The sequence below is a fragment of the Triturus cristatus genome, chromosome 9 (assembly GCF_964204655.1).
Source record: "Triturus cristatus chromosome 9, aTriCri1.1, whole genome shotgun sequence".
Classification (NCBI taxonomy): domain Eukaryota; kingdom Metazoa; phylum Chordata; class Amphibia; order Caudata; family Salamandridae; genus Triturus; species Triturus cristatus.
This window is the reverse complement of record NC_140592.1, coordinates 710,186,562-710,209,827: the sequence shown is the minus strand read 5'-3', so window position 1 is coordinate 710,209,827 and position 23,266 is coordinate 710,186,562. Positions and strand designations below refer to the sequence as shown.

Genomic DNA, 23,266 nt, shown 5'->3' with positions numbered 1-23,266 from the left:
ACCACAATTCCGTCTTTCCCGAGAGCAGCACTTACCTCTGCTCTACTACGAAACTGTCATCAATTCCCGACTTCCTACCTCCCAGAAGCCGTACAAACAACCTAAAACTCAATACGACTTCAACATATAGTGTTAGTACATATATCAATACCAATCAATAATCGATGAGCTATATACATGCCAAAATCAGCAGACCAAAACAATAAAAACCATCATCTTGCTACCAGAAATACTGGTGCAGTTCAGAACACAAAATCTCCCCCTGCTTCCACGGACGGAATGATTTCACAGTCACACGCACATACACGCATCATACGCTGGTGGGGCCCATAACACCAACATTCATTCTCTCAAACTACCCGTGCCTACAGAGGGATCTCAAAATCAATCCCGAACTACAGTTCTTTACTTGGATAGAGGAAATACATCAATTGACTCTTCTCTAACAATCCCTCCATCCGGAGGTCGAATAGATCATTTAGTTGATGGAAAACACTTTAACTCTCATATTAATCAATAAATTATTACAAGAAATAATCACCCGACACAGTTCTTCAAACAATGATTTTTCTTTATCTAATTAAATTGCAGGTTAAATCCTAACATTGCCATATCATCTTTTGTCATATTTACCTATTCTGGCTATTTGTCGTTTCCTAAGTCAGAACCGGTCCTCAGAAAGATCATCAGTATTCTACCGTCCCGTCCTCTTCTGTCAGCATGGAGTGTCGCATAGAGTAGCATCGATCAGGGTGCGTCTCAAGCTCTTGGGGTGGTAACCTTAACAAAACCTTTTTCTCTCTCTGGACTACTAATATTTATACTAAAATTTACATATAACAGTATCATTTTCTTTATTTCCAGGCCGCTGATTGGCTGAATTCAGCCACGTCCCAATACATTAAGAAACATTCTCCAAATTTCACATACGGATGGTGAATAAACTAGGCGCATGGGAAAGGCTGTTCCCAGGTCAGGAAAGTATCAGTCTATTGTGAATTGATGGCTTTTGGTTCCCAAATGGCAACAATTCCTCCATGTTCACGGACATTGGCATCTCGCCCAGAGTATTCTTCATGGACCTGGTTCGATAGTTCATGGAAAGGCCACGACGAAATCAGTACAGGCCCTTTCTCCATTGCTCAAATTATGAAGTCATGTACTTTAGTGAGGATTCAGTCGGCAGCCATCTTTTAGTAGGCCGAAATAGTCAACTTAAGTAAAAGAAACACAAAATCGTAATTAATACATAGAAATGATTAAAACAGTGTTATTCCCTTACTAATACCCTTATGTGTATGCATTTATCTAGCCATATGCAACATTTTAAGCCGTTAATGCTGGTTTATTTAAGCGCAAATCATGTTAACTCTGTTTAAGCAAAACATATGAATTTAATTTGCGTACAAACTTAGTTCACTTATTATTTTAGCCATGCAAATGCATTCCCACGTATATTCTCTTGGTTAATAAGGTTGATTAATTCAATACCACTCCACTCAATTATTCATTAGTATTAATATTATTCATGTTAATATGACATATATATATGGATTGGGTACACAATTTTTTTTTATTTTACCCGCTCCATCAGTGCAAGATCTATAATGAGTCACTAATGTACTAACATAGTCATTAACGTACACTCACTTATTAAATCATGGTACAGTTTTACATAAACTTTGCACAGATTCTAAAAAGTGCAAAGTAGCGGTGGCTGTGTGAGCAGACTCTGCCAGCATTCTCCAACAGGCAGACGACCTATCCACCAACAAACACGTTGTGCATCTCTGCCCCTCTGCCTACCTTTGATGTGCACATGAGACCGCATGAGGTGCACTCAGAACCAAGAAGGTAAACGTGGCAGTTAAGCCATGGTCCAAAACACGCGCCCCGGCTGTGCCCATCGAGCTTCTCACGTGCGAAGTGCGCTGAAAAAAACCAATCATTTTTCTTTTTTTAACAACACAAAACACCCGAATGCCTATCGCCACACAGCCCCGTATGGGAAAGGGAGCAGCCCCCACACTTGAAACAGCAAGCAATACTGCATAAATTGAATTCCCGAGGAATTTAGTGTGCTTTGAATACAGCCCATGCCTATTCGTGCGCTCATGTCAGTACGTGCAAAACCCTTTAGAGAGAGTCCAGGGTGAAGAAATACTACCAAAAGAATAAGACATAATTCCAGTGCTAGGATGTGGTCTGGGAATCAGCTCACGAGTGAGGGGAAGAAACGCAGAATGGCTTCCCTGTCAGCAGAATGCTGTTAGGTGATGGTGACATTGTAAACTTCCTGTTTAGTAAACTCTGGGAGGAACCATGTCAAATGGCGCCTGTGAGCAGCCAAAGAGCACAAAACCACTCCTGCACTGCCATCTGCTGTCCCCCAATGTGCGTGAATTCGATTTCCGCAGTCCACACGCTTTAAAACATGCGTACCGTCTTAAATGCAGATGGTTAATCTTTTAAAAGGAGCGCCCATACACATTATAGGTCATCTAACACGGTTCAGAATGGCAGCTTTCAAACCTCACTATTGCGATTCCACTAGGCCCCTTATCTGACGAGCTGGAATTCGAGGTGTTCCCAATAAACCGAACAAAGAAAACCTGTCAACGTGCATGAAACCATGCAGCACCTTAACCCCTTGTGCGCTCATGATGGAACCACGCAGTCATGAGCCACGGGCGGCGTGTGCTCATGACGGCGTGGTTCCGTCATGAGCATGGCGGCGCCGCGCTCACCCCTCACCCCCCCCCCCAGCGCTGCGGCGGAATTCACGCCGCAGCGAAGGGGTTAAACAAGACAGGGCCCAACTCTGCCTCCCCGAGCTCTTCTGCTGTTGCCAAGCTCTGATGCGATCAGCAGACCTGCCCCGATCTAGGCCCGTTGCTGTGAGGTCAGACCCGGATTTCTCGACACAATCCAGTAGCTCCCCGCCCGCCCTGAAGCCAAAACATCAAAGCCCCTTCGAAGGAACCCCGGTGCCGACCCATATGTTACTTTGTGTATAAAAGTGCTAACACTTGGTCTGCAGTTAATCATCTGCCTGAACCGCGTACCCAAGGCTTCATTTTTGAACAATTTTCAGTGTCTGCCCCGACTGCATTTTTTTTCTCTTTTCTTTTTGCGTTGCCTTGCGGTGCTATCTGCTCCGATGTAGTGCTGGCAGGTAACTGTATCCTACTCTGCAACCTATGATGTACTTTGGTGTAGTAGTATCCTTCAGTGCAGTCCGGTCATGCCGATGGCTGCACTTCATATTACATTTGTCGGTAGCAGTAAGGATGTATTTTGCGATGGAGGGTAGCAGTGATTTATGGCAGTACCCGGCTCCTGTTAGGTGTGTAAACCTAACTTTTCCATATGTTCTTCGTGATGAGAAGCAATGCATATCTCTCATGCCAAGACATCAGACCTCTTGCCCTGCTTCTAGTGCCTAGACCCATGTCTCTCAACTTTGCACATGGCTTTACCCAGTGGCAAATCAGAACGAGTCCTGATTTTTAGGTCTCGAGTTAGGCAAGAGCTTTTGATGTTATAAGGGTTTCTAGATATAATGTAGTATACTTTCACCAACACGCCGCCCAGTCCCACTCTCGCACCTGAAACCGGTGGTGTCAGCGAGTCCAGCGCAGGCTGAGACCCCCGCCTCCAAACTTGTGTGTGTTTGAAACAGCGCCCGCCCACCTGTACTGCTCCGCGACACTGGGTTGGATTCGTGCAGGAAACCCGTGCCAATCCAACAGAGCCCCGCGACAAACAAGTTCCCAAACCGACCCCCGGCTACTCCACCCGGACTGGTGCGTCCCAGGGCGTGGGGAACCGTCGGCGCCACCCACAACAAGGCTCCTGCTGTGCTGAGGACGGCCGCATATGCTGGAGAAAGGTAATGGCTAAAGACGCTCAGCCGCTCACCAGCGCAACCCGACACCCGTGAGTCGTTGGAGCACGCGGACACAGCATGTCCCGCGGGGAACTAATGGGCCACCCGATGAGCCCACCCTATCCTGACACACTAGCAAACCTAGTCCAGCACCGCGACACACACCCCTACGTGGCCAAACACCGGGAGCCTTGCCCTCCCCCCTCCCTGCCAGCCCCAAACCCCGGCAATGGCCGGTCGGCAGCCCAACTTAATTCTAATCAGGGGAATGGAGAGGGGGGGTCGGCGGTGCGTGAAATACGCTCACCGCACCTAAGGGCTCCCGGACCCGACGGCGTAGAAACTAACGGCAGCAAGGGTAGCGGCCAGCTAGGGAGGGCGCTGCTACCCTAAGTCCCCTGGAGCTGTTCTGTCCCCCCAAGGCGGCCGCAGCCACGGCAATGGCCGGGCTAGCAGCCTTGCCCCCGAAGGGGTGGGGAGGAATACACTCACCGCACAACAGCTCCAGGAGGTCGACTGCTAAACGGCGTCGGGGTAGTGGGCAAAGAGGGCACCCAGTGGGCGGGGAGAGGTATATGTACCTCACCCCCACCCCCTCTACCCGGCAGTGACGCGGCACACCAGACCCCTGAGGGTCCCAAACACTGGGAGGCTGCCTCCTGTGCCTCTTGTGGCACTAAGGCGGCCGCCCTCTTAGCGGGTCTCCTTCGTGTACCCCGGGCAGCCGGCAGAGTTCTGACTGAGGACCACTATGAATAGTGCTCATTGCTATCCAGGCAACCAATAAAAGCCGGCAGATTAAATGACCCTGTCCCTGCCTACATGTCACACACACTTGGGAAGCATCAACTCTCAGTCCCAAAAGTGATGTAGCAGCAGGGATGACTTATCCGGCTGTCGCTGAGTTTGCAACAAACTGTTACCCGACTCTAAGAAATTATTAGTGGGTGATCCATCCTATACCCCCTGCCTGTCTGGCTGTTGACTGAAGGTATGCTTTCATTCTGCCCATCAGTGCCGTTGCAATATATGCTCATTGGGGTCTGCATGCATATACAGGCCTCAGAATATTGAGCTTAGTAAGTTACCGTACCCGATTTTTGGATGTGTGACTGGCAAGTCTCGGGTTTGATTTCTAATGCATCTTCCATTCTTACTGAGATTGAATAAGTGAGTTCCAATCAGATGGCAATGTTAACACCTGTTAGTTACTCTGTCTGGAAACTGCACTATTCTAAACTAAAATAAAATAGTTGTTGTTAACACCCTACGTTGAGCAGGTCTCATGAGATGACCGAGCTATATCCACTAGGCATGAAGTAAAGGCAAAATGGTAGTTACTTTGACATAACTTTGCTATGAATGATGTTCTAGCATGCAAAGGATGCATATATTCCATGAATCTCCAGAACACATAGAACGTGTGGCTGATGGGCAGTGTCCTACAAAGAGGTCACTCCAACAGAAATTATGTATCTTAATTGCATGTGTTATGATACCAACAACCATGCTTTTAATTCTGCTCTTAAGTCTGCAGCACATAAACTGTCAACTCCACTATCGAGCCAATATTTTCAAGTCTTGCACAGGCAATATGTATTATAAACTGCAACACTTATTTTACATAATTTCCTTTGAGAAGAGTGATCATATTCTCCTAAACACCTATAATTATAGCAATTAGCCTGGCATGGGTACAAAAAAGAGGCAACCTTGAATGTGGCACTATGGCGAGACACAAGGCAGACAACATGGTTACCGATTTGTGATTGTAACACTGGAACAAGTTGTGCACACAATAGTGTTTTCATTTTGCAATGCTTTTGCATTAGTACTGCATTACATACAATATTGAAGTTATGCTACTTTTTTTCAGACACATGCTTAGTTTGACTGCTGGATAAAGTTTCACAAGCTGCCAAACTACACCAGCTTGTAGAGGCAGGACACAGTGATGTTGTGGTATACTTCCTCTTCATAGACACCATCCCAGAAACATCCACACAAAGCATATGTTAAATTAAATTCACCACATGTTTCCCTACGCACTCCTAGAAACTGACCATAGAGGTGGTGCTTTAGGTGACACATGTATGAGTCTGGTTAGACATAAATGGTATGCTCAGGCATCATATGATGATTTCTCAAGTGACAATGCTCCATCACCTAATGTCTGCTTTATTTCATCTAAAATTGTTAGCAGCTCTGTGTTTAGTACTTGAGGGCACCCACTAAATATATACTGAAATCCTATACATGCAAGATATGGATTGAGCTGTTATTTATAAAATGCAATGAAAGCCTGAGGCTGAACTGACCAACAACATTCAAAACAATTTGAAGATAATCAATAAAATAGAGGAATTTGAAGAGCCATCTAAACATAGAATGGTTCTCAATTTTGTGCTGGCCAAGAATAGTGCATTACAACTAGAGGAAGCAACAATAGAGATGATACCTCCTGCTCTACATCAGCCACCACCAAGCTTTTCTAATTTGGGGGAGTGATAGGATGGAGAAAGCTCCAACATTAAGGGATCACTTAGATTTGGAAGCTAACACATAAGCAGCATGGGCCATACTTCATAATAGGTTCTGTGGGCAAAGTGGAGTGCCTTATGATGCATCCTTTTAGAAACCGGCAACTAGAGCAGTTTATGGTGAGCCTCGGAGAACCTATGACATTTCCTGAAATTCATGGCAAGCCATGCTGCCATATTCTGAAAATCTTGAAGCTTGAAAATAGCTGATTCAGTAAGATCAATGTAGCAAGCATTGGCATAGTTCAATCTAAAAATTACTGTAGCATTAAGAACACAAGCTTTCAAGTGGCATGGAATAGAAATAGGTTTTGCAGATGAAGTGGGAAGTGATAACCAGACCTTTCATCCCTGTTGATCTTTCCCCAGGCACTCTAAGTAGCCCACTATAGCCACGCTTACAAGTTGCACAGTATTCGCCAGTGTGCAAACTCCCCATGTAGTATTTCCCCTTCTGGGCCAACTTTGGTTCTCCCTTAGTTGCTTGTATCAGTAGCTTTAGGCTGCCTTTGCTTTGCACAGCCATACATAATATATTTGTTTTTGTGACGTGATATTATTTTAGAAATATGCTGCTCATATTATGTGTTATTCAGTGACTCTTCTTGGGATTCAGTCTGAATAATTTCGTACAAGGTTGAACAACATGGTGTACTGTTTTCTTGTGCCCGGTCAGCAACATCTCCTAATGTTTTTAGACTCAACTCAGTAGCACAGCTGCAGTTTTCTAACAAAATTCATATAAACTGTGTCTCAGCTCCTCGGAGAGCAGAGGAGATAATTACAGCACAGAGATCAGTTTTGGAACGAAGTTATCAGCCTTGCGTAAACTTTGTTTACACTATGATGCAATCCACCTAACAACACATAACAGGTATGGGATCCGCTACTAATCCAAGAGATCACTAAGATATCCCTGTGCTCACATGGTAAGAGTGAGTCTAGATAGATATATTAGTTGCAAAGGTTGGGCTTTTCATTGTATGCAGTCTGCTAGTAATGTTGATTATGGTTGTATTTGTCTACTAATCGCAGCACACCTGCTTCAAAATAGGCTACTATAGTTTCATTAAATATATTGTAAACTTCCTTTGTGTCTTTTCTTTGTATACTATGGACATGCATGAATGAGATGTAAAGGCTATGACCTGTTTCCATGGTTCCCTTGAGGACTAGAGGTTCATGCTCTAGGTTTGCCGAAATTACTTGTTACTATGGAAGGTTAGGAGTTCAGATGAGGCACTGTGAGCTAGTCGGATTTGGGCATACAGGTACTGATGTAGTAGAGAGACTCAGTCCCTACATCCTGACGTCCTTTTCTCAAGGCACAGTTCTGTTTACAAACAGAATCCCTGCAACAACCCAAGTAATTACCAGTAAGTAAAAATACATCTATAGCACAATTAGCAAGGCGTCTTAGCGCTACATGTTCCTGCTAAAAGAACAGAAGAAGAATTAGGAATCCAGACTACGGAGAAGAAATAGAAAGAAACCAAGTTTTTAACAGTTGGGATCTCAGAACAAGAGGCAGAGAGTTCCACAGCTAGCAGGCCAGAAAAGAGAAGCTCCTCCCTCCCCATTTTGCTTTTCCTGATTATAGGGTCAGCTACGAGTTTTGCAGCGCCTGATCTTAACCTCCACTTAGGCACATGCCAAAAGAGTTTTTTTCTGAAAAAATGTGGGACCTTGCATTTGGGATGATGCATCCCAAATGCAAAAATACCGGTCGCAAAGGGGCAGATTCTGAGAATCTGCCCGTTTGCGACCGGTTTTTCCTTTGATGCATGTGCCTGATAGTAAGCAGTTTAGCCACCATTTTAGATACCAAATGCAGGACCAAAAGTGGACAAGGGTCCAGTGGAGATCCTGATTTGGAAGTTTCCAAAGCCTCAATGTCCGGTCCTCTGAAAAGGGGGTGAAATGGACCAAAAGAGCCTGGCTTGGTACTACATAATCTATAGGCTCTTGGGAGGAGGAAATGAAACCTGATGTCATGTCTGAGCAAAGCCCATTAGAAAGAGAGAAATATTTGTCACAAATAACGGATACCTTGGCCTGGAAGTATTCTGCTAACCTGTTGCAGAACTCTTGTGTAGCTGGAAACAATTGTGTTTTATTATGGTTGGTAAGGGCAATAACTGTCCTGAACAATTAGTTGGTAGAGTCCTTAGCAGAGCAAATTTTATCAGTAAACTATTTGCATTTCTCAGCCACGATCAGTATTTTATACTCCTCTATCGCAGTTTTATACTGTGCTTTTATCTTATCACTGTAGTCAGTTCGCCACTTTCTTTCAAATGCCCTACATTTTTGCTTTAGCTTTTTCAGCTCAGAAGTATACCAGGGGGCAGTGGGAGATTTCCTGAAGCATTTAAGAGTTTTGAAAGGTATGTGCTTCGAGGCTGCTGATTCCAGCCAATTGGTAAAGTTGCTGATGGCAACATCAATGTTTCCATTTAAATATGGACACCGTTAGTTAAAGAACTGATCCAATCCTGCACCATCAACTTTCTGCCAGAGGCGCTTCTTTATAGTTTTAGGGAAATTAGAATAGCATTTACTCTTATTGGGGACTGAAATGGTAAAGCAGACTGTTGTGATCTGTCCAAACCAAAGGGATCACACGGTCAAAGTTAAGCTTGGGATTACTAGTGAATATACCATCCAACGTGTGGATGGCCTTATGTGTTGGAAGATTCACCATTTGGTGTAGGTAAAAGCTCTGAAGGTTGTCTATAAGATATGATGTGTCAGAGTTATCATTTTCATCAAGGTGGAAATTGAAATCTCCTAATAATGTATAACTAACAAATTTAATAGAGGACTCCATAGAGGTATGAATACCTCCGGCAGAGGCAAAGCTTGATCTTGGGCCTGGAAGACAATAAACCAGCTTGCCCTGAAATCGGGAGGCCTCATTGAAATTAAATGTAAATAGCAAGGACTCACCACCTAGGTGTATAGTTGAACTAAAGGAAACCTTAAAATGATTACAAAAAAACACTGCTAATCCCCCTCCCTATTTACCTTCTCTATTAACTCGGAATATTGTATATTCATCTGGTATAGCAATTGTCAGGTTGGGAACTAAGGAGGGGTCCAACCAGGTCTCAATAAGGAATACTAAATCCGGGTGGTAATAGTTTTAGAAAATCAGACAAGTCCTGATTATTCTTTACCAGGGATTGTACATTAAAAAGAACGCAATTTAGAGAGTCCTCTGGGCTAAGAGATTGTCTTTGAGGATGTTAGTTTTGCTTGAGACGTGCTGTCATTCGTATCAGGATTAAACGAAAAAACGCAATTTGAACACCTAAAGGCATTCGCAGTCAGACTACAGTTGTGTATATCACAGCCATTGTATTTGCAATTTGTACCAATATCCCATTAATCCTTCCTGGCATAGGAGTACAAACGAGAATAATCAAGCAAACTGGTGTCCCAGAACCCAACGAAGGCACCAGTTTGGCAGTCTAGTATAGAATGTTAGTGCAGGGAACACTCCCTTGATGCGCTGGTTATTCCTCTAAGAAGTCAAGCATATGGAGCGTGGCCAGCTGGGGCATGGCTGTGGGCATGCCCAACCTAAACAAATACCAGAGCGCCTTGAATGTGGGAAAACCGGGGCTTGGGGGGGCAAAAGAACGAAACAAACTTGGGTCCAGCAAGCCCCTACCTCACCCCTGTAGGCTGCCCTACAGGCGAGGCTACTAGCGAAAGTAAACATAAACTAAATTAAAAGTGAGAAATTTGAAAGCATAAAACCATTACAATTGGCCGATTACACCCAGCACGGTGCGATAATAAGGGAGCCAGGCACCTCCCAATGATGGCCCCTGGATGGAGTTTACAAGGAAAACAAAGGCACTGGTTTGGCAGTCTAGTAGAAGATGTTCGCGCAGGGAGTGCTGTGCAGACGTGCTGGTCAATCCTCTAAGAAGGGCAGCATAGGGGGTGTGGCTGTGGGCGTGGCCAACATAAACGAATGCTAGAGCGCTTTGGAGGCAGGAAAACGGTGGGGTTTGTGTGGTAACAACCCACAAGTACTGTACCATTACAAGTTATCCCTGAATGAATTGGGAATTACTGTGCAGACCTGAATTTACTTAATGGTATTCTGTATGGGGTTTAAATCACATATTTAGCATCTGCTCTGTGAAGATGGTAAAAGTGTGCAGGGGACTGTGGTAAAAGGGTGTTCTAAAGTGTGGTTGGAGGGAACTGGTAAGGAGGGTGAAGGAAGGAGTGGGGAATGCATGCTGGCAGAGGAGCAGATGCACTGCCTTCCCCGTCGCTTGTTTGAGGTTTGGGCCTCCCAATGGGCATTGTGCACCTGTGCGGAGCGCAAATGTGCATGCACTTGAATGGTAATTGAAAATTGTATTGCATTCGAGAACAGCACATTTCTATTCTATTGAGGACACAAAGTGAAGGGTTATGCATCCTTTCTTCTACTTTATTTCACATAGCAGCCATGTAAATATTTATAGAGAAAAACGGGTATAAATGGTCAGAAACTTCAATGCCCATAATCCAACAAAATCAAACTACGAGTCCTATCCACAAAGAGACCCATCCATCAATCATAAGGCTAGCCTCCATATAAATAGGCAAATGATTATGTAAACTTTCTTTTATTATTGCTAGATAATGATACAAAGTCTGAATCTGTTGATGAAATGGCTCCTTCTTCTGCTTTGAAACTGAAGAAAAAAACCTTTAGGTGGTCATCCATTCATATATAATTAGTTCAGTGAGTATGGGTAGGGTAAACAGACAATTATTATTACAGTTTAAGTAGCAATTTTAACCTAGTGGGTGGGATAATCCTCACATCCGTTTCCTTAATAGAATTGAAAATTCTTGTTAATGAATTCTATATAGTATTCAATTTTATGTCGGGACCAGAGGCTTTGGATTATGGATATTGAAAGCTTATCAACAATCATGCAAAAAGTGTTACTTACTGGTTTGTAACAGAACTGGTAAAAAACTGAAACCGATGACCAGTCCATCATGCGAATAAGGTCTTCCAAATGACATCCCACATTGAAAGATTTTGAAGCCAGTGCTCCTCTTAAAGACTGGGCACCAAACATAGAGGTGTCAATGCCTACTTCCAATAAAATCTATTTGATTCAGCGAGAGAGAGTTGGGTAACAAACAGGACCATGGAGATGTACTAGAGACATCAATAGTTGTCCTGTAGGAAAAGATCTCAAAGGTGAGTTGAAACTTTCATATTTTCAAAAGCAGTAAACCCACATAATTTGCAAAAATCTGGAAAAGAGACGTGTGGTGGCCAATATGGTCCTTTTGAAAATTACTAAGGAAACTCCTTCTGGGGTAAAGTACCTACTAGAACATCAGACACTCTTTTACAGGAAACTAAACACAGAAGCAAAGCTAACTTGGCAGAGTTGTTTCCTAAACAGGAAAGAATTATCAGGCCAATTCTGAAGGAATTAAAAAACCTCTGAAACATTCCTCAAGCTAGTAAACGTGGGTCTAGGGGGAATTAGGAATCTGATGCCTCTTAAGAGTTTGGAAATTAAGGAGTTTTATCCAACAGGCCTTTTGGTTAAAGGGACATGACCAGCAGAGATTACTGATCTAATTTGTATGAATTTATTGTTCTGTATGATAATCCTTCAGAGGAGAGGATGCTAGAAAGTTAGAAATACTTGGTATATCAGCTGCCACAGAATCCAGACTCGTTTCCCGACACCAACATGACCACCTATTCCGGGCCGATTTGTATCGCTTGTGAGTTGCCTCTTACCACGCCTTATCGATGAGGTCAAGAGCCTGTTCCAAAAGTCGTAGCTCTTGCAAGCATCTCCAAAAAGTCTCTACACTACTCCAAAGTCCAATGGTAGAGGACTACTTACAAAAGTGTATCATTTACCTTTGGGCTTTGATGAGCTCCTTGGTATTTCATCAAGTTTCTCAAGCTAGTAGTAGAGCTTTTGATAGCCAGTTGTCTTTGCCAAGATTTTTATCACAGCTTCGAATTCACAACTTCTAAAACAGCAGCTTAACTTGACTACTTCTCTCGTGGAAGTGTTTAGATTCACCCTGAACCTCTCCAAGTCAGACTAAAACCATTCCAGATAAATGTCCTTTCTGTGCTTCGCAATAGACTCCGTCTCTGCTACCTTAAATCTTCCTGTTCACAAGATCCAAGCTATAAAAAGGGAGATTTGCAAAGTCCTGAGTGAGAAGTCTATCTCTCTTTGCTGGCCTGCCAGACTGCTTGGTCTCCTAGTTTCTAAGCAGAAGTTTATCAAGTACTACAGTGGTGCCTGGATCACCTCGATGTTTGGAACATGAGGGCTGTTTTTGGCCTCGTTCTGGACATGTTGAGAGAGTTAGAGGTGAGCTGCCTCAGCTGCTGCATGGGATGCAGGAACTTGGCGATGGGAAGCAAATGGTAAAGTTACAAGTTTTCCTTCACAGCTGAAACTTTTGACATGATCATTCACGATCTGATCCTTCTCCCCTCAGTGGACCAGTCGATGTATTCTTTTAAAGGTGGACAACTTCTCAGAGGTTCAACATATCACCCACCTTGAAGGTACGAAATCCATCTTGCAGTAATCACTAAGGATTTTTGGCACTTTTGTCTGACGCACAACATATCAGTGATGGGCATTCATCTTTCAGGCAATAAGAACACTATAGCAGACTGGAACGCTCATCTTCTTCGGGATTCCAGTGAAAGGAAACGGAACTCACATTTATTCTCCAGTATAATGCAGAAATGGAGTCCTTGTCATATGGACCTCTTTGCTTTCCGACTGACATACCTGTTACCCTTATTCTACAGCAGGAGACCAAGACCCACATGTACGAAAATTCCATTTCACCATTCCTAAATAGGTAATCCAAAGAAATCGCTATTTGGGCATCGCTAATTGGAATGTATAGAAAATTACGATTTCCTAATAGCCATTCCAAAAGAGTTGAAATCGCTATTAGAAAATCGTAATATAGGAAATCACTAAATTGCGATTTCCTAATAGGAAATCGCACAACTTACACATAGGGACCTAAATCTTGACACTGTGAAAGCCCAGACCTATTTAATTTGTACTTGCACACTAACTCAATATCTGAGTACTCGCAACTCTGATGTGGTGTCCTCAAGTACCAACTAGTATTTTCTGGTTTGTATGATGTATAGTAATTCACTTCATTCACACTGAAAACATTGCTGAATCCTCCTCTGTGACAATATTCCCAGACCCTAAAGTATGTAGTACTGTTATGTTCTCTTATGACAATGTTCACTCTTGGGGGCATTTGATACTGAACCTCTACATGCATTTGTACCCTGTCTCTTTTTTGATGAAAATCCTGTAAGTGTTTACTTGAGTGTTGCTATGCTGTAATAGGGATGTGTTATTTTGTCTACTCTGACTATTATTCTTGCTGTGGCTGTATGTGTGCTCAACACTCTGCTCCAAAGGATATTAGCTCCAACAGATTTCTTATTGTGAAGGTCTTCCTTAGGTGACACACTGGATCTGAAAAGATGTTTTGCTGTTGAGTTACTGGCATCAGATAGCGCTGCCTAGATTCATCATTGGTGCCTCAAGGCATCGCTGGACTTGACGCCATAGCCCTATAAGGATCACTTGCGTCTGTGACGTCACTTCCTTTCTTTTCATGTCTCAATGGATGCAGGAATCTGGAAACACCCAGTGAATGTTGGTTTTATTCAGCATCCAAATGTTAATTTTTTTTCTTCAGCAAGACTGTGGGTCCTACAGAATCTTTGGGTTTCAAGTCATGCAATCCATGGCACAGACTTCTGTCTGTTACAGAGCTGCACACCTATTTGTTGTGTTTGGGTCAAAATACAATGTCACAGATCGCAACCTTTCTGCACTCATGACCCATAAAGCCATCCAGGAGCTGAGACCAATCCATGCATGGTATCGCCCTGGCTCTAAAACATTCCCACACCATATCGAGGACCCATCTCCTGAAATGAGGCATAAAAGATGTCAAAGATCTTCCTGTAAATGCTTTTAGAACTCCACGCTCCAAGACTCCTCTTCACCCTTCAGGCTGCATCTACCACTTCAGTGACGCTTTATTGGCTTGGTTATGTGCTGTCAGGAAACAGCCACAATCAGGCCTGACTGCTCTAAGATCCACTGCACTGTAATACGGTGCAGCTCCTTCGGTCCATCTCTATTTGTTCCAGCCTGACTCCTGAAAGTTTGGTGGTTCGGGCTTCATTCTAATGTTACTCGTAATAACATGTCCTCTTCTGAGCCAGACTGAGCATCAGCATGTTGAAATTTCTTGGAGCCCGAGTGTTTCGCTCAGAGTGTACTTCTGAGTTCTGGTACTGCCACCTAGTTGTTGGCCCACTGTACACATGCTCTTTGGGAGCTGGCAGCATTAGCATCTCCTAGTTATGCTCAGCACATGATGAAGCATTTCAAAGAGCTGTAACCAGATGGGATAAATGCTGTCAAACAATCAATGCAGGCAGTGGTGGACACAGCAGATGCCACTGCATGCTCCATGGACATTGCAGGGTTTTCTGTCATCTGCAGACTCTGTTAGTATAAATGCATTTCAATGAGTATTTATGGAAAAAACCTGACTCTTAATTGGATCTCTTTAAAAAAGCAGAGCTACAGTAGGAACTTTTGGGTTAGCTCCTTCCTCCTAGATATTGCAGGCTTTGAGCCCATGACCATCAGCAGCAGCAACTAGCTTAGAAGCTTTTTCGCCAGTGTGGGAGACAAGATTTGGACAGAGGCTAGTAGTCTAAATCACTTCACTCCATCCTCTGCATCCACAACACTGTCCAGCCCCTCATCAACGCAGAACTCAAGAGACCAGTGAGGGTCATCAGTTTACCAGCACTTACAGAACTGCCATTGGAGCAAAGTGTCTTGGACATAATATGATCAGGATACTCTCCCCAACCACCCATATCTCCTCGCCACACCCCTGAGCAGGCATCCTGACGACCAAGGTACTTACTCTCCATGCCTGCCAAAGGGAAGTGAATATTGGTTGCTTTTGCTCTGAGCGAGAAGGAAGTGCTATTGCAAATATCACTGGTGCCCAATGAAGTTGGAAGAATTGAGATTCCTATGCAAGTGTGACCAACTCAAGATGGTCACTCTTCAATAGGTCATCTGTGGTGCAAGAACAGGATTGGATGGTCTGCCTGGAGTCTTCATAATTCTATTGAAAAGGAACACCATGCAACTTTTTGCTCTTCATGACAACAGCTCTCTGTCTCTAACCCAATTCTAATCATTTGAGCTGGGGATTATTTTCTTCAAACTACTTTTTTGATTTCAATAATTGTGTATTATTTATAAAAGGATACATACTATTGAGCTATTGATTCTGGGGTGATTGTAGATTTCCCTGATTCATTTTGGGTGCATTTCTTTAGCTTGCACCTGGTTACCAGTAGTTCAGAATCAACGGTAATAGCATCTCCTAAATTCTCATTTTGCACTTTGGAAATGCTATGTTCATACAGTTAGGAAATCACAAATGGAAAATCCCTATTTGCGGTCTCCTATTTTGCGAAGCGCAGACAGCAATTCCTACTGTGTGGAAATCACATTTTGCGATGCAGCATAGGCCTTTGTACATTAGGAACAGTAGTTTTGCATTTGTTAACGGACTGAAATAGCGCTTTGACTGTTAAAAATGCAAACTTATTTTGTACATATGAGGCCAAATCCCTTAGCAGTGGTAAAGGAAGATGTCCCAGAGATTTTAAGTATGGGTTTTCAAATTTAGAATGGAGTCTGGCCGAATCAATTGCAGTCCTTAAGTGTAATGTCACCCTTTAAGATTTAAAGGGTAGTGTTCGCTTCTGTCACAGTTGGTACTGTATAAATAAGGTGGGGTTTCCCTCCCAAAGCATGGTTAACTCTACTAACGTGTACATATATATATATATACCACAGGTTTTCTTCCGTTGCTTGACAGGGATTTCCCAAAAGACGGACACGGACCCAAAGAATCAGTGCAAATTATTTATTCCTCACACGTCGCCATTACGCGTTTCGGCTCACTTGAGCCTTGATCATATGACAGTGGCAAGTAAGGAAAGTGCCTTATTTAAAGTGACAGTCTCTCATTCAAATTATACCATGTGAACTTGCGCCGTAGATTGCCCAATAGACATAAAGAACATACTGAGTACATTTATGCTTGGTGTTATCGTGCATTTAACATCTTTTGTGCATATTTATACATGTGGATAATAAATAGCAACGAGGATTTAACAGTCCCTATTAACCTGTACGGACATGCATCCTCTATATTTGTTGTTTGGAGATGCTGCTGTCCTGACGGATGCCTCCTGTCTATTATGAAGGCATGAAATATCGGTAAAATACCATGTGGGACCAACTGTATCTGAATCAATCCTTGATATATTGCACTCTGTTATGTCTATATACATTCTTTCGGCTAAATCAATTTTTGTCAAAATACAAATCTACGTGGTATAACAACCCAAAGTGCTATGTGCTGTAAATGTGCAAATCTATGTGAAAAATACTATTGTTAAAAACGATTGTCATACTAGAGTTACTTATTATGAGAGAAAGTACATGTCTTCTTGGATCTGATTGAATGGTGGATCATTTTAAATAATAGGGATATTCCTAAGGTTAAAATCATGTCATTGCTTTCAGTTGTCATGCTTCGGATATATATGATGGTTGATTATACTACATCATTTGTTGTTGATTTTTGGCCTTGATGGGCATTCATCTCATCCTGCTGAACCCTTCTCCTTACGATATGGAGAGTCTTAACCCGGTACATCCATCTTTCCAATGATTGGAGAGAGTAGATTATGTGCAAATTGGAGCATATATATAATACAATAAATATATATATATAAATATATGAACAGATAAAAGGTAAAAATACCGATTATTATCTGTAAATCCAAAAATAAATATAAAATATAAATATATGCACATAATAATCTTTCAGTTATCAGTCGGATAAGTTTATGCTGAAAAATTATAAGAACCTGATAAAAAAACTTCCCATAAATACCGTGTATAGAAAAGATTCACAGGATAAAAAATATACCAATCATAAAAAATCTTTTCAATGTAAAAAACTATCAAGGATAAAAGGCCTTCATGATTTGGATCCTACGGGTCAGTGTCTGTTCAAACCAAACATGTGTGCAAATCTTCCGTGGCATTAAGCCCCCCAGGATGTTTAGAATCTAATTGTACAGAGTTTCCAACTTTCTTAGTTTGTTTTCTCGGTCTCCTCCTCTCCTGCTTGGGAGGATGGCGTCAATTACATAGTATTTCAGGTTATGATTGTTAGATTCATGATATTCCCTGTCGCGCCACTGGATAGGTGATCCTGATTAGTGATAGCTCTTAAATGTTGCAGAATTCGCTTATGCACTGGCAGTTTGGACAGCAAATTCTGTTTTGCATGTTAATAGTTTGGATATCTTATAGACCTGATCACTGAATGGTGTATTGTATGTGTTGGTATTAATACCATGAATACATGCCTTGCAGGTTTTGCACCTATAAAATGCCATTATTAGTTTGTATCCAGCTGCAAAGTTCAATGACTTCTGGGCATGTTTTAACCAGTATGTCCTTCATAGATGGTGCTTTGCTGTAGGTGATGGACACCCTCTGCGGTAGCAGGGGTCCAATCACCGAATCACTGCATACCAGAGGCCAATTTTGCTGGATAATTTTGTTAAGTGCTTTGTGTTGTTTACTATATTTGATCATCAAACGGAACTCATCGTTGCTTTGATCTAGCATCTTATTGTTATTGTCGGTGGCACTCTGACTGATAATATTCTGACATTTGTCCTGCAATGCTTCCTCCCCACTGTGGGCCATAGATTTAATGATGGCCTTTTCTATAACCTCAGATTGATAGCCCCGTTGCTTGAAACGTGTCTTGCTCTCAAATTGTGCTGCCTTTAGATCTTCATTATTGCTGCAAATACATCTAAGACGTAGTATTTCCCCGTAGGGAATGCTATTAATAAGGTGTTTAGGGTGCGAGCTACTCGCATGGAGTGTAGAATTGCCCGCTGTCTTTTTTCAAAATAAGCGGGTTTCAATTTTGTTGTTGTGAATATATATCTGAGTGTCTAAAAATTCAATGCTTGTCTGACTAATAGTTGCAGTAAAATGCTAATTGATGTTATTGACATTGATATTCTCAATACATTTGTTGGCTTGTTCTAATGTCCCCTGCCACACCACAAACAAGTCATCAATATATCTTAACCATATTGTGACATTGTTTTTGATACACTCACTGTGTTCTTTCATGAGGACCAGCTCCTCCCACCTGCCCATATGTAAACAGGCGTAACTTGGAGAGAAGCTGGCCCCCATGGCTACACCTCTAGTCTGTTGATACAGTTGACTGTTAAACATGAAAATATTGTTGAACAAGCAATATCTAATCATTTCAATCAACATCACGTTATGCTCTTGATATTGTGTAGGTCTTTGAGACAAATAATGTTCAATTGCTGCAAGGCCGTCAGTGTGTTCAATACTAGTGTACAAGGCGGTGACGTCCAATGCAATTAGATAAAAATCATCCTGCCATACAAATTTTGACATTTTTCTCAAAAAGTCGCTAGTGTCTTTCACATACGATGGTAGCTCCTGTACAAAACTTTGCAAGTAGTAATCAATGTATTTCGTAGTGTGCTTAACTAAACCATCCCTGGCACTGATTATTGGTCTTCCTGGAGGATCAGTAGAACTTTTATGAATTTTCGGGATGACATAAATGGTACGAGTTATTGGATTTTCATTTTTTAAATATGTATATTCATCTGTACTTATTAGTTGAGCATTTTTCCATCTAGTGAGTTTAACGTAGAATTCCTTATACGTGGCTTTCAAGTTTGCCATGTTGGTACGTATATAGCAAGTACGGTCATTCAACTGATCATATGCTTCTTTATTGTATTGATTTAACGGGCAAATCACTATATTGCCGCCCTTATCACTATTGCAGATTCGTTTTGTTGAATTTCTTGGTTTTGATTGTACCATTTTATGCAAATTTTTGACTTGTGAAGTTACTGCCTCGTGAAAAATGTCAATGGAATCTCGCATCATGATGGGGTTAAATGAGGATTTGGGTTTGAAAGGACTTGGTTGGCTTAAAGTGTTGCTTTCATTCAATGTCATCTGGCCTGGACTTTCTTGAATTTGACTTTGGCTTGATACTGCATTATTTTCTTCATATAGATCCTGCATGATTTGTAACAAAGGTTCATCCGATTGTGATGGTGCTGAATCTGCAGTCCCCACAATTGTTGTTCTTGATTTAGGTATTTCTGCTGCTTGCGTCTTATTGATTAAAAAATGTTTTTTCAATTTTAGCTTGCGCACGCCTTTATATATGTCTAACCTCGTTGAGGCGTAGTCAAAATCTGTTTGTGCCTCGTAGGAAAGGACAAGACCTAAGATATTTTCTTCTCGTTTTGTCAACTTGATATTAGATAAGTTGACAATTGTGTTATTTTTTTGGTCATTTATTATTGTTTGTTCTTCCAATAACCCTGTCCTTTTCTTCTGGTCTGATTTGATTTGCTTGATGTTTGCTTTGCGCCTCTGCCGCCGCTTGTAATTTGAGGTACTGGATTTCTAAGAGGCCTTGGACATAATGTCTGTCTTCGTTCTTGACATAAAAAATGGAGCTCCTCTCCTGGTGACGGTTTGAGTTTGCGTCCCATCGTTGTGACATTGCGCATGTCCGATTCAGATTCACTTCCTCCGCCTGAGCTGGCCTCTGATTGGGAAGTATTGGACATGCGGCTATGTGAGTCGCTGGCTACAATAGATGTTGTTGATGTGCCTTCCGGAGTTTGATATTTCGATTTCCTCAATGCGTCATATCGTTTGACAAAAGTGAAAATTTGCCCTAATTCATAATCGGTTCTGTCCCTCTGGAACTTAAATGCCTTCCTTGCCTTTAATTTTCTCTTCTTCTTTTTGAAGGCGAATTGTCATATCATTTCTTAATTTGCTTTTTTCATCCTTTTGTTCAAGTTTCTCCAAAGCCTCATTAATTTCATCTATCTCTCCCAATAACTTGGCCCTATCTATGTCTGCATATTTGATCAGAATGAGAGTTAACCTCCTTGATGACTCTAGGTTACACTCTGCCCATTCTTTCATTAACTCCGGATTGGGTTCATCATAACTTGGCGCTGTAAGTATGCGTAAGCCTCTGGAGAGTCTTTCCACGTCAATATATCCTTGCAATGACTTTGCTTCCCACCATTTGTTCATTTCGGATCTCATTTTCTTTTCTAATTTTTTGAATAAGTCTCTCATGGTATTGTTAACATTTGGGTTTTCTTTATTAGATTCCTTGGCTCGATTTGTTGTAGGGAGGGTGTCAGAGAACATCTCCGTGGCTGCCGCCTCCCGCGCTCTTACCACGTCGGCCGACATGAGGAAAGTTATTTGAAATGTTCTAGTACAGCTTGCAGCGTTAAATAGTCTTGAATACTACAACGTTGTCCTGTATGTTGCACACCTCCTCCCCCTGCACTGCCCCATTTATGCCTACCTGCCTTGTTCCGTATTCCCCGGGTCCTTCGACCCGACATCCACAGGATCCCGCAGGTATCTCGGCTTCTCTGGGGTATATATATATATATATATATATATATATATATATATACCAATTGTAATTTGCCATGCAAATGAAGACACCCACACAAAGCTCGATTTTTCCTTATTTATTCGGGAGGCAGCAGCGGACTCAGGGAGAATCCCACAGCATGGTAAAGCGCCTTCTGCCTATGCGTTTCGAGAATTATCCCTTCATCATGGCACGGCGTTTGGTAGGGAGGATGAAAGCATGCATAGTTCTCACAGGTGATATAGTTTGTTTAGTCCCGCCTTAGTGGGCGTGTTCTTGCAAAGCACCCTGGTTCATGTAGTCCAGGGCAATATCGAGAGTCCATGATTGGTGCTGTTTTCCCTTGGTCCCTCTGTAGTTCTTACCCAGTGGGTCGCTGGCGTTCCCCTTCTGTTTCCGTTGCTTTAGTAATGCCCCATTGAACTGGCACGTCGTTCCGCATAAGGTGCCCCAGCCTGAGACACACGGACCTGCAAGAAGCAGTGGGGTTGTCTTCGTGACCCTGGCTGGCCACCACATATTCCAATCATAATTTGCCATGCAAATGAAGACACCCACACAACGCTCGATTTTTCCTTATTTATTCGGGAGGCAGCAGCGGACTCAGGGAGAATCCCACAGCATGGTAAAGCGCCTTCTGCCTACGCGTTTCGAGAATTATCCCTTCATCATGGCACGGCGTTTGGTAGGGAGGATGAAAGCATGCATAGTTCTCACAGGTGATATAGTTTGTTTAGTCCCTGCCTTAGTGGGCGTGTTCTTGCAAAGCACCCTGGTCACGAAGACAACCCCACTGCTTCTTGCAGGTCCGTGTGTCCTCGGGTCAACTAACCATTCGGGTCAGAACATTCCTTAATTGTCAAATTCATCAAGTAGGCATAGACTGTCCAGATATTCTGGGCATACAACTATCGATCAACCAGAATTTCTGTGCTGGCATTTTTGATATTTATTCTAGAGGGGAAAAGAGTGGTTTAGCCTAAAAAAAAACATTGCAAACCCTTGAGGACTATCTAGAAGGATGCTTCTTACAACATTACCTCATTTTGGCAGGGGAATGCATAACCACCTTTGAGCTCCTTGACACTGAGGATGTCCAGCTAACATATGAGGAAGATGAAGCATGGAATGTTCCCCATTTGGACACTGCCCCCATAAAAAGGTGGACCCAAGCTGCTCTTCAGTTAACGGCTCTCTCCATTGAAATTGGGTTTGGGGCCACTAATGGCCGCACAAGATAGGACCCCAAGGGGGCTATCACATTCAACAAACCTAACCATACTAGTCGTATCAACTATATTTTGGTTGACCTGAGGCGGCGGTCCCTTGTTGACCACATGGTTATTACGCACAGGGAGGAGAGCAACCACATTCCGTTTTCTCTTTCCATGTCAGGGTAGAGAGTGACCACATTCCATTGTCTCTTTCCATGTCAGCTCTCTGTGTTAGCCTAAACCTGACCACTCTTCCCACTCTTTTACAAGGGATATTGAGCCCACAACTGCTATGCGCCATTTAAAATGGCGCCAAATAACAGCACTCCCAGATATTTTGTCCGCCGTAAGCCAGGACCTGCAAGCAATGCTTCTGAGAATATATGATGACCCCTCTAACGATGAGGGCCTTGAGGCTATTAGTGTCCTACATAGACACTTTTTTTAACACATTTTGGCATATTTCACAATTCCTGGTACCCACACTAAAATATTTGCCCACAAACCCCCCTCCGGCGTGACAGGAATGTCGTCAAATCGAAAGTACTCTGGTGTAGGCCATCAAAGGTCAGGATTCTGTTCATATCCCTGTTATTAGGAAGGCTTATAAAAAGTGTTTGAATAAAACAAAAAGGGACTGGGGTGAACAAAGGTGGCGGGATCTCAAGGATGCCTCCTCTGTTAGGAATCCTACTAAATTTTGGTAGCTGGTCTCATGGGGTGGTAATGTTTCAGCACCAGAACCTACTAATTCTGTTTCTCCAGCTGAGTGGTTGGGTCATTTTAAGAACCTATACCACAATGGCACCACAATTCCAACTGAGGATTTTTCTCTGTCCATTAGTCCCCCAAACAGCACCATGCCAACGTTTGATTTATTTGATATTCTAGAATACTTTAATGCAGTCACAAGAGGTAGGACAGCTGTCCTGGATGGCATATCA

At 42.6% G+C, this 23,266-nt stretch overlaps 1 long non-coding RNA gene across 1 annotated transcript in view; it reads right to left on the bottom strand.

Annotated features, from left to right (window-relative positions):
- Positions 1-556: 556 nt before the first annotated feature.
- Positions 557-23,266, bottom strand: part of LOC146798563 (uncharacterized) — a 33,555-nt gene continuing 10,845 nt past the window's right edge. Inside the window, exons 2-3 of the long non-coding RNA XR_014969184.1 lie at positions 1,807-1,931; positions 557-1,214 (exon numbers count right to left, since the gene is read on the bottom strand). This is a non-coding gene — a long non-coding RNA (uncharacterized LOC146798563). The remainder of the gene's footprint in view (positions 1,215-1,806; positions 1,932-23,266) is intronic.